Source organism: Thermobia domestica, chromosome 16, assembly GCF_964235325.1.
Source record: "Thermobia domestica chromosome 16, izTheDome1.hap1.1, whole genome shotgun sequence".
Classification (NCBI taxonomy): domain Eukaryota; kingdom Metazoa; phylum Arthropoda; class Insecta; order Zygentoma; family Lepismatidae; genus Thermobia; species Thermobia domestica.
In genome coordinates, this window is record NC_137469.1 from 70,168,531 (window position 1) to 70,178,900 (window position 10,370).

Sequence of the window (10,370 nt, forward strand, 5' to 3'; positions counted from 1 at the left end):
CTTAACTCAAGATGGAACAGGTAATTAATGAAATTTTCTTATATAAAAATATAGACACTAAAGTCTGCAATGATATAGACTCTTTTAATGAATTATTTAGTGATAAAACAGAGATTACGATTATTCAATTGAATATTAGTAATGTTAGAAAAAATTACATGAATTTTTAATATTGTTACAAAATATTGCTATAAATGTAGATATAATTGTCTTAACAGAAATATGGAATAATGAAGCAACTTGTAACATTAACATAAATGGATATCGCTGTTATTATACAAATAGGTCTTTAACACGTGCAGATGGAGTCATGATACTTGTAAACGAGCAAGTTGACATGACAAGATAACGGAACTGGAACTCGCTTACATTTAAACAATGAAGAATGTTGTAATATAATAGCTATATATCGCACTCCAAGTGGTGATGAGAAAGCATTTCTACAATCACTAAATGATGAGCTTCTAAATTCATCAACTTGCTTGCTCATCAACTTGGTCTTGCAGGAATGGTCTTGGTCTTGCAGGTATGGTCTTGGTCTTGGTCTTTCATGCAAGACTCTTGCAAGAACTGCAAGACCAAGACTCTTGCGCTCATCACTACCAGAAATGTGAAAAACAAAAATTTAGAAATTAAAGCAACGAGTAAATCTATAACTCAATATCAAACATATTACAGAGGTCCGAAGATCTATAACGAACTCCAACTCCGAATCAAAGAGGAAAGTAATTTCAAAGTATATAAAAAGTTAATTTTACACTGGTTGAAAGAATCAAAAGGTATTTAAAAAACTATTGTTAGCTAAAAGTGAGATTATAAGTCTCATATGTTACGGTAAGAAAATAAATAAATAAAACACGAGAATCAGGCTCACACACAAGCATTTGCTTATGTGAGCCATTTTCTCTTTTCTTTATTCTTTGCACAAGAAATAAAAAATTCGCAATATACAAATAAGTGCATTGAATTAATCTGCCCGACACCGGAAGATAGACATGACTTCTGGAAGTCAGAAGTCCTGTCATCTCTGTATACCGGATACGTTAAACTCTATTAATAAAGGAATCTAGGAAGTCCGAGTTCCCAAATTAATATGCCATATGTAAGTACACAATTTACAAGAGCATAATATACAGTACGTAATATGTTTATGCTTACAATGTTTCGTAATTGAACAAATTTATATAATAATTTTCTTAATATTCTGGCGATATGTGTAATGTGAGACCATTTTAGATGCTTATCAATAAATATACCTAAGTATTTTACTTTATTTTCACTAATAAGGGGACTACAGTTACATTTTCAGTATTTTGACAGTAATGCAATTATAGTGACATGTTTTCCGGCTGTCCTGTTATAGTTGGCGAAAACGTTATATACCTGTTTTTTTTAGCATTTAATACTAACTGGTGATTATCAAGACATTGTTTTACTTTCTTCATTTCTGTTTCAGTTTTCTTGAATACATCTGTCCATGTTTTACCAGTAAATATAAGAGAATAGTCATCAGCAAATGATTGTAAATGACCGTCCATTTTTAAATTACACAAATCATTTATAAATTAAAAATAATACTGGACCTAATACAGTTCCTTGTGGGACTCCTTGTTTTACATATGAATAATTGCTTTGAAAGTTACATATTTGGACAGCCTGTTTTCTGTCTTTCAAATAACTGCTAAGCCAAGATAGCGATATACCCCTTATTCCATATCTTTCTAGTTTATTTAAGAGAATTTTGTGTGATATTGTGTCAAATGCTTTAGCTGGGTCTAGGAAAACTGCAATTACCTTTTCAGCTTTATCAACATTTTTACAAACAATCTCTGTTAAATTGTATGCCGCTTCTGATGTACTTTTACATTTTTGAAATCCATATTGATTTGAAGAAAAAAATTTATTTTGTTCAAGAAAATTAACTAATCTTCTCTTTATACATTTTTCTAACAGTTTAGCACAGTTACTGAGGATTGATATAGGTCTATAGTTATTAGGATCAGCCTTTAAGTCTTTTTATATATAGCTTTTATTACAGCAGTCTTAAAATCATCAGGGAATACATCTGTTCCTAAGCTTAGGTAAAAGATATACTGCAAAAGTTTTAATACATTTGATTTCGTATATTTCAACACACTTGCTGATAATCCATCTATACCAGATGTTTTCGGTGATAATTCATTTATGAACCATTTAATTTCCTGTTCAATGATTGGAGTGAAAAATATAGTTTACTACTTTAGTTAGGGAATTCAAATTAAAATTTATCATTAATCTCTTTGTTAACTATTTTTTGCCAACACTGGAAAATGCTCATTAAAACTTTCAACTATTAACATTGGATCAAGTTCAAACGTTACTAAACCATTCTTAGTGATTAGTTAATTAATTTCGACATATATTTTGTCATTTTTATCTATATGTTATTACCTTCCATAATTTACTAATATTGTTATTACATAATGTAATTTGCTTTCTATAGTAGTCGTTTTTCTTTTATTAATTGTGTAAGTCTAATTCTATACCTTCTGTAATATTCCTTAAGTTCTAAATCGTTTTGTGTTTTTATTAATAAACGATTTAATCTATCTCTAGAGTTGACTACTCCTTCTGTTATCCATGGGTTTATTTTGCGATATTTACTACTTACTTTTTATTTTTATTGTTAATACGTGAATTACTTATTCAATTTTTCATCATTTGGATGAAATTCGAAGTGGCAATATTAACACAATTACCCTGTATTACCTAATTCCAGTTACATTTTCTCAATTCTTCATTTAATAAAGTATAATCTATAATTGTTTCATATGACCATTTTTCTCTCTTTTGCATTGTAATGGGAACATTTATACTAGCGAGAAAGTGGTCAGTTATACTTGTTTGCAGCACAGCCGGTGTGACATTCAGTGGACTTTGGTGCTTTAAAAAATATGATCTATACAAGTCTTCTTATATTCTGTAACTATAGTGTGTTTATTTATGCATGAAACATAACCATGACTATATAGTAAGTTTAAATATATATCTATATTTTCACAGTATTTGTCACTCAATATATATCAATATATATATCAATATATATATATATATATATATATATATATATATATATATATATATATATATATATATATATGTGTGTGTGTGTGTGTGTGTGTGTGTGTGTATAGATTGATATCACCTAAAACCAAAGAGCAAGTTTATGAAATTTTGAAGCTCATCATTTAGTGATTGTAGAAATGCTTTCTCATCACCACTTGGAGTGCGATATATAGCTATTATATTACAACATTCTTCATTGTTTAAATGTAAGCGAGTTCCAGTTCCGTTACCTTGTCAATGTCAACTTGCTCGTTTACAAATATTATAACTCCACTTGCACGTGTTAAAGACTTATTTGTATAATAACAGCGATATCCATTTATGTTAATGTTACAAGTTGCTTCATTATTCCATATTTCTGTTAAGACAATTATATCTACATTTATAGCAATATTTTGTAACAATATTAAAAATTCATCTATTTATTCTAACACTTCTAATATTCAATTGAATAATCGTAATCCCTCTTTATCACTAAATAATTCATTAAAAGAGTCTGTATCATTGCAGATGTTAGTGTATATATTTTTATATAAGAAAATTTCATTAATTACCTGTTCCATCTTGAGTTAAGTTGACAGTCCTGTTGAGCCACTTAGTTTTACATGTTTGTAGATTTTCTAGCTTTTTAATGTTTAACTCGGCATGTTTCGTCTTACCTTAGAAGCACTTTTTCACCACGCACCCAAACAAATCGGAAAACATTGTTCCGAGTGACTGTTTGACTGTTCTAGGTCAAAACCGCACAAACAATAACAGCGATGAACGAAAACAGTGAATACAAATACAGCGTGGACAAAAACAGCGCATGAACAAAACCGCTCACAAACAAAAAATGCGCATGCAAATACAGCATGGACAAAAACAGCGCATGGACAAAAATAGCGCATGCAATGACCGCGTGGACGGAAACCGCGCATGCAAACAGCGTGAACAAAAACTGTGCGTGTAAATACAGCATAGACAGAAACAGCGCATGGACAAAAACCGCGCACAGAGAAAAACAACGTATGGAGAGATGCGGCGTGGACAAAACCAAAAATGAACAAAATGAACATATTCTTAATTAGTAACTTGATCTTAGGTACTTCTTAAGTTATTTTCAAATGAAGTTCGACACAGGTCAATATATTTGACTCTTCTAGCTCAAAAGCGGGCAATTAATAACAGTGATGAGTGAAAACAGTGAATGCAGCGTGGACAAAACAGCGCATGAACCAAGACCGCGCACAAACACAGTGCATGGAAATACAGCGTGGACAAAAACCGAGTATGCAAATACAGCGTGGACAAAAACCGCGCCTGTACAAAAACAGTGCATATAAATACAGCGTGGACAAAAAGAGCGGATGGACGAAAACCGCACAAAAAACAGTGCAAGCAAATACAGCGTGGACAAAAAATATAGATGAACATTATGCACTAGGCTCGCTCGCGCTCGAGCTCACTTCGAACTGGCTCGCGATCACACCTTAATTGGGCTCGCGCTCCCCATCACTTTCCTAGACTGCTCTCGCAATCACTTGCGCTCGGGATCACTTGGGCTTCTTCTTACCTCTCGACTGGGCTCGCACTCACTCGGGCTTGCAATTAAAATGAGCTTGCACTCACTATTCTTAACTGGGCTCGCGCTCACTCTCACTTCTCTCAACTGAGCTCGCACTCACTTCTTTCAATGAGGCTTGGGCTCATGCTCAATTATTTAGCCCGAGCCTGACTGAGTGCCAATGCCGAACTCGCAAGTATGGACACCTATGACAAAAGCAGCGCATGCATTGCCCGCAATGCACATAATTTCCCAAAGCAAACATTAAGGCAATAGTTGTGAGACTAATCTGGCAAAGCACACTAGCTCTTGCGCTGAACCCGACTCTTGCCTGAATCGCACTGATTTCCAGTGTTTCAAACTTTACTATAGACTTCATCTTACTGCTAATTCCGACCAGCCAGGATTATACTGTCACGCGTTATGCAAAATGGGACAAATAGATCATCCAAGATGTCAATGCGAAGAAATAGGCACGCCAGAACATCACGTATTATGGTACCCATTACTGGAAGAACGGCAAGAGGGAAGAGATCAAATAAAAAGGAAAGAAACGAAATTATAGCTAATGAGGACGACTATAGGATATTAAGCAAAATAACAAATGACTAATCAGAATTAAGAAGAGAACAATATACTAGAATAAATTATTAAAATTGTAAACAAAACGGAGAAACACCGAAATAGGAATATTTATAATAGTGTAGCTGAATGAATCGAAGAGTGGCTGTAAATCTTTCTGGACCGGAGGACTCCTCCAGGAATGTCGGCATTCCACGTGTCCCAGAAAGAAATTATGCGTGGACTCGATATTTCCCCGGGCAAAACCGGATACAAACTCCGAATATATCGAGAGAATGTGTGATTCATTGCTTTTTGTCGGGAACGGTGCCAGAAAGTGTGTTTTGTGTAAATAGTAAATTTATAAATACCTTTAATGAAAAATGTCTCGGAACAGAAGCACAATCAGTATCCGCATTTCCGTATTCAAATGGCATGGGGATCTCACAAGGAACAGATATCAACGTGTCATCCGGGCATCCGAATCAAACTTAGTCTATTCGATAAACATAAAAATATGTTCATGCACAAAACGTTGGGTGCCATGAATAGTGGAGTAAGTCCCTGGAGCCCATTAATCCTGTTAGCATAAAAAATGTAGACTCGCAGTGTAAAAACTATTGCATCAACACTGTTCACTGGAAAGTAATGCTTTATAGTTCATTATTTTCAGCATAAAGCAAGTCCTCCAAAGGTGCTATGTATTGAGGCCCATAAGTATTTGATCACAGAAAATTGGGATAATGTCGAGGAAAATTCCCGTCAAAAATACATCCCATTAAATTTGGCCTCCTCTTGAGTGGTCCCAGATAATAGCACACAATCCAAATGCATCTTTCGTTTTGATAGACGAAATAGATATGAAGGGAAAGGTTGTATAAGAATACGCTATCTATATATACAAAACCGAATCGATCACTTGACCTATAAAGAGAACACAACATAAAAAGTAAACGCAGTACTATTTATTGAGATATCAAGAATTGTACAATGTTTGCTTTGGGAAAGGATGTGCATTGCGGGCCATGCATGCGCTGCTTTTGTCATAGGTGTCCAAACTCGCGAGCTCGGCACTCGTGCTCAAGCTCAATAATTGTGCGCGAGCCCGAGCCAAGTGAGCGCAAGTCCGAGTGAGTGAGTCCAGTCGAAAGAAGTGCGAGCGCGAACCTAGTTTGGGGAAGTAATCGTGAGCCCAGTTGAGGAAAGCGAGCGCGAGTCCCAGTGAACGCGAGCCCATTCGAAAGAATTGAGTGCAAGCCAAGTTGAGAGAAGTGATCACGAGCTCAGTTGAAAGAAGTGAGCGTGAGCCTGAGTGAGCACGAGCCCAGTTAATAGTGAGTGCAAGCTTGAGTGTGTGCAAGCCCCAGTGAGTGCGAGCTCAGTCGAGAGAGGTGAGCGCGAGCGCAAGTGATCGCGAACGCGAGTGATTGCGAGAACAGTCGAGGGGAGTGATCGCGAGAGCGAGTCCAATTGAAGTAAGTGATCGCGAGCCCAGTTGGATGTGTGTTAGCCTAATGCAAAATGTTCATCTGTTTTTTGTCCACGCTATATTTCCTTGCGCTGTTTCCGTGTGCGGTTTTTGTCCATGCCCTGTTTTTGTTTGTGTGCAGTTTTTGTCCACGCTGTATTTGCATGCGCTGTTTTTGTCTAAGCGCGATTTTGTCCACGCTATTTTACACGCGCTGTTTTCGCTCAACGTTGTTATTGTTTGCGCGGTTTTGACCTAGAACCAATTGCTCTATCAGAATATTTCATTAGCAATTCATCTTTCTTAGTCTGACATTTATTCATGAGATACAGATGAATTTATTAAAGGTATCAAAGCTAATACGCACATTATCATCTCCTCATGCCAGTATTCAGTTTCCCAAACTTCAAATTCATGTCAAACAACAAAATTCTTGCCAGTTCCGTGTCGATAAAAAGTATTGATTTTGTATCTCAGTACTACTATCGTTGCATATATAAGTATAAAAGTCAGAATAAACACAAAATAATGTCAAACTTGGCTTGATCTCAGTGGCGTATTTAAGGGGGGCTTCCGGGCTTAAGGCCCCCTGAAATCTTATTTACTATAGTAAAGTAAATGAAATATCTTGCAGAATTTTCACATTTCCAGGCAAAGTCACCCCCGAAACAAAATCGTAAATACGCCACTGCTTGATCGTCAACAACGTATTATATACATTCCATAACTTCTAGTCAGTCCACTATAATCCTTCAGAAAATTATTCTCAATAAGTTTTATAAAAATTAATTCCTAAAGGATGTTGAGTAGTACTTGCACGATCTTTATTTTCTGATCCATTGATCTATACGAAAAAGCATTCTTCTTCACTATAGATTGATTGGGATTCTAATTATGTGATTTTTCTGATTTCAAGTACACTGGCTGAAATACGTTCTTCGCACTGGTATAGGTAAGGAGTGTATCGAAAAGTAGTTAGCAACATTGGGGATGTCGGTGTGCACTTGCGAGGCTGCATAGACGGCAAAACCTGGAAGCATCTGGTCAGTTGAAGTCTTGTAAAGGGATAGCTGCGTGCTTGTTGCTGTGTTCCGAGTTGAATGGGAAATGTCGCGTGTGAAACGGGAAGTGAAGTGGTAAATCCTGCACAATTGGTGCACCGTCAAAGGCATAACATACAATCAGATAGGAAAAAAGTGTGGGGTTCATCATACAACTGTGGAATCGGTCATTGAAAAATTCGGTGAACATTACAGTTTTGAAGATTGCCGAGATCCGGGCGAAAAAAGGGTCCCAGAAATCCTGCACTTGACCGTGAAGTTGTGCGGTTGATGCACCAAAATCCATCAATGTCTGCGGGATTTGGCTACCAAAGCGAGAACGTCCATAGGAATGATTCAGCGTATCAAGGCCAGACATACATTGAAGACCTATAAGAAGCAAAAACGTGCGAAACAATCACCAAAGCAGAGACAAACGGCACAAACAAGAGCCCGCAAGCTGTATGACAACATCGTAAAGTTACCAGAGCGATGTGTGTTGATGGACGATGAAACGTACGTAAAAGAGGACTCAAAAACACTTCCGGGACCCCAATATTATACTGCACGCAATGCTGGGGATGTATGTGCTGCACAGAGGTACGTTGACGTGGAAAAATTTGGGAAACAAGTACTGGTATGGCAGGCAATCTGCTCCTGTGGTTTGCGCTCCGGTATTTTTTTATGCAGAATCCACCATAAACGCAGAAGTGTACCGAAAGGAATGTCTACAAAAAAGACTGCTGCCATTGAATAAAAGGCATGCAATCATCCCCTTGTTTTGGCCCGACTTACCAACAGCACACTATGCTAAGACAACACTACGGTGGCTCAATGAACAGAACATCGAGTTTGTAGGGAAACGCATAAATCCACCAAACTGCCCACAACTCCGTCCAATCGAAAGATATTGGGCAATTGTCAAACGCAACTTCCGAAAGAATGATAAACCAGTGCGCAACATGGCGGACTTCAAGAGAAACTGGGTTGCAGCATCGAGGAAATGCACCGTCGAGACTGTGCAACGGTTAATTGCTGGAATTAAACAGAAACTACGTTCATATGTACGACGGGACATGTAAGTTGTATTTTCTTTGTCATGTAGATACATAGAGGTTCTCTATTAATAAAAATGTGGGTTTGCTTCACTTTTTATCTTTTCTTCTGACTTTTCTGACATATGCAATGTTGCTAACTACTTTTCGATACACTCCTTACTAGGTTAATGAGAGGTATTTGAACCTTTTTCTCCCTTAGGATATATATGGGGAATGCTCAGTGACCTTAAAAACTATGGATTGGATAGTAATATCTATCGTTTTCGATAATTTTTATGTCCACCGTTGCCAAAATATGACAGAAACTTAAGCCAGGGTACATTCATGTACAACAGATCGTGAAAATTGATGCAGCAGTCAAGAGGGAATTAGCCGTCAAACATCGTAACTTCATTTTTATTTATATTGATAAATGAAACTTGGCTCACGAATTATGAATAAACGGAGGAAAATCTTTCAGTTTAACGTCTCACGGTTTTGCCCGTTAGGCTAAGGGAGGAATAAACTGAGAAAAAGAAATGCATGAACTAAGTATGCCATTGGCAAAGGAACTTAAAAATGATTGACTTCTTGAAAACAACATGGGAAAAATGTATTCCATCTCGACATATGGAAACTTTTGGAATGCTCAATGTATAATGTTTTGAGGAATGCCAGCGATTTCTTCTTTTTTAATATTTACTATTTCAGCTTAGCGATGGTTACAAGACAAAAGCTATACACTTTGCTTTTGAGGTATCTCCGTCGATTCACCACAGAAAGAAATCACAAGCACTGAGTTCAGGGAATCTCGAAGGCCATGGGATTTCACTGTTGTGTGATATGATCATTTCGGCGAACACACGTTCCGCATCACCGGAATACGCCATCGTTACTAAATGACAAAGCCTTGTCAATAATATCGCATCGGTTGCGAACAAATGCTGGCTCATCCTGGATTCACCATTTTCTATTTTCCAGCTCCATTTACACAGATTTGAAAAAAAAATACCAGTCAAACCGTTAATATTGCCGTTCATTTGAAAGAAGAGACTCTTTCGCATATAAATCAATGGGCTACAAAAGAAAACATGGTCCAGGTACTCAATATCCGTAATATCTTTCAAATGACATTCAAAGGTGTGAAGAATGAAAATGGAATCAGAATAAATAGAGAGAGAAAAATAGAAGGAAAATTGTGCCATATTATATTTTGTAAGAAACCCAGTTTTGCTTAATGAAATTTCACCAGCTGATAATGCGAGATGTGTTCAAGTTTTATGTTCCTGTGAGCAGATGGAAAGATACAGTTCACGATACAATACCCGCGACATTCTTTGTGAATTTGTGATATAGAAGGCATGACCACACACAGCTCGTAATTCCTACAGTCTCCGCTTAAGTAAGTAACGTTTTCGCTACTACAACTACGACATTCAGTATGAAAAAACACTAAGCAATCATCCGTTTTCTCCATCTACATGTGGTGGCACTTCGATATTGATTGAAAATTCAGTAAGACAATGGTGAAGGTGAAATGGATGTGGTAAATACACGTTTATGAGTGCGGAAGTTTAAAGATCGAACGTCATGTGATAACGAACCCATGCAGT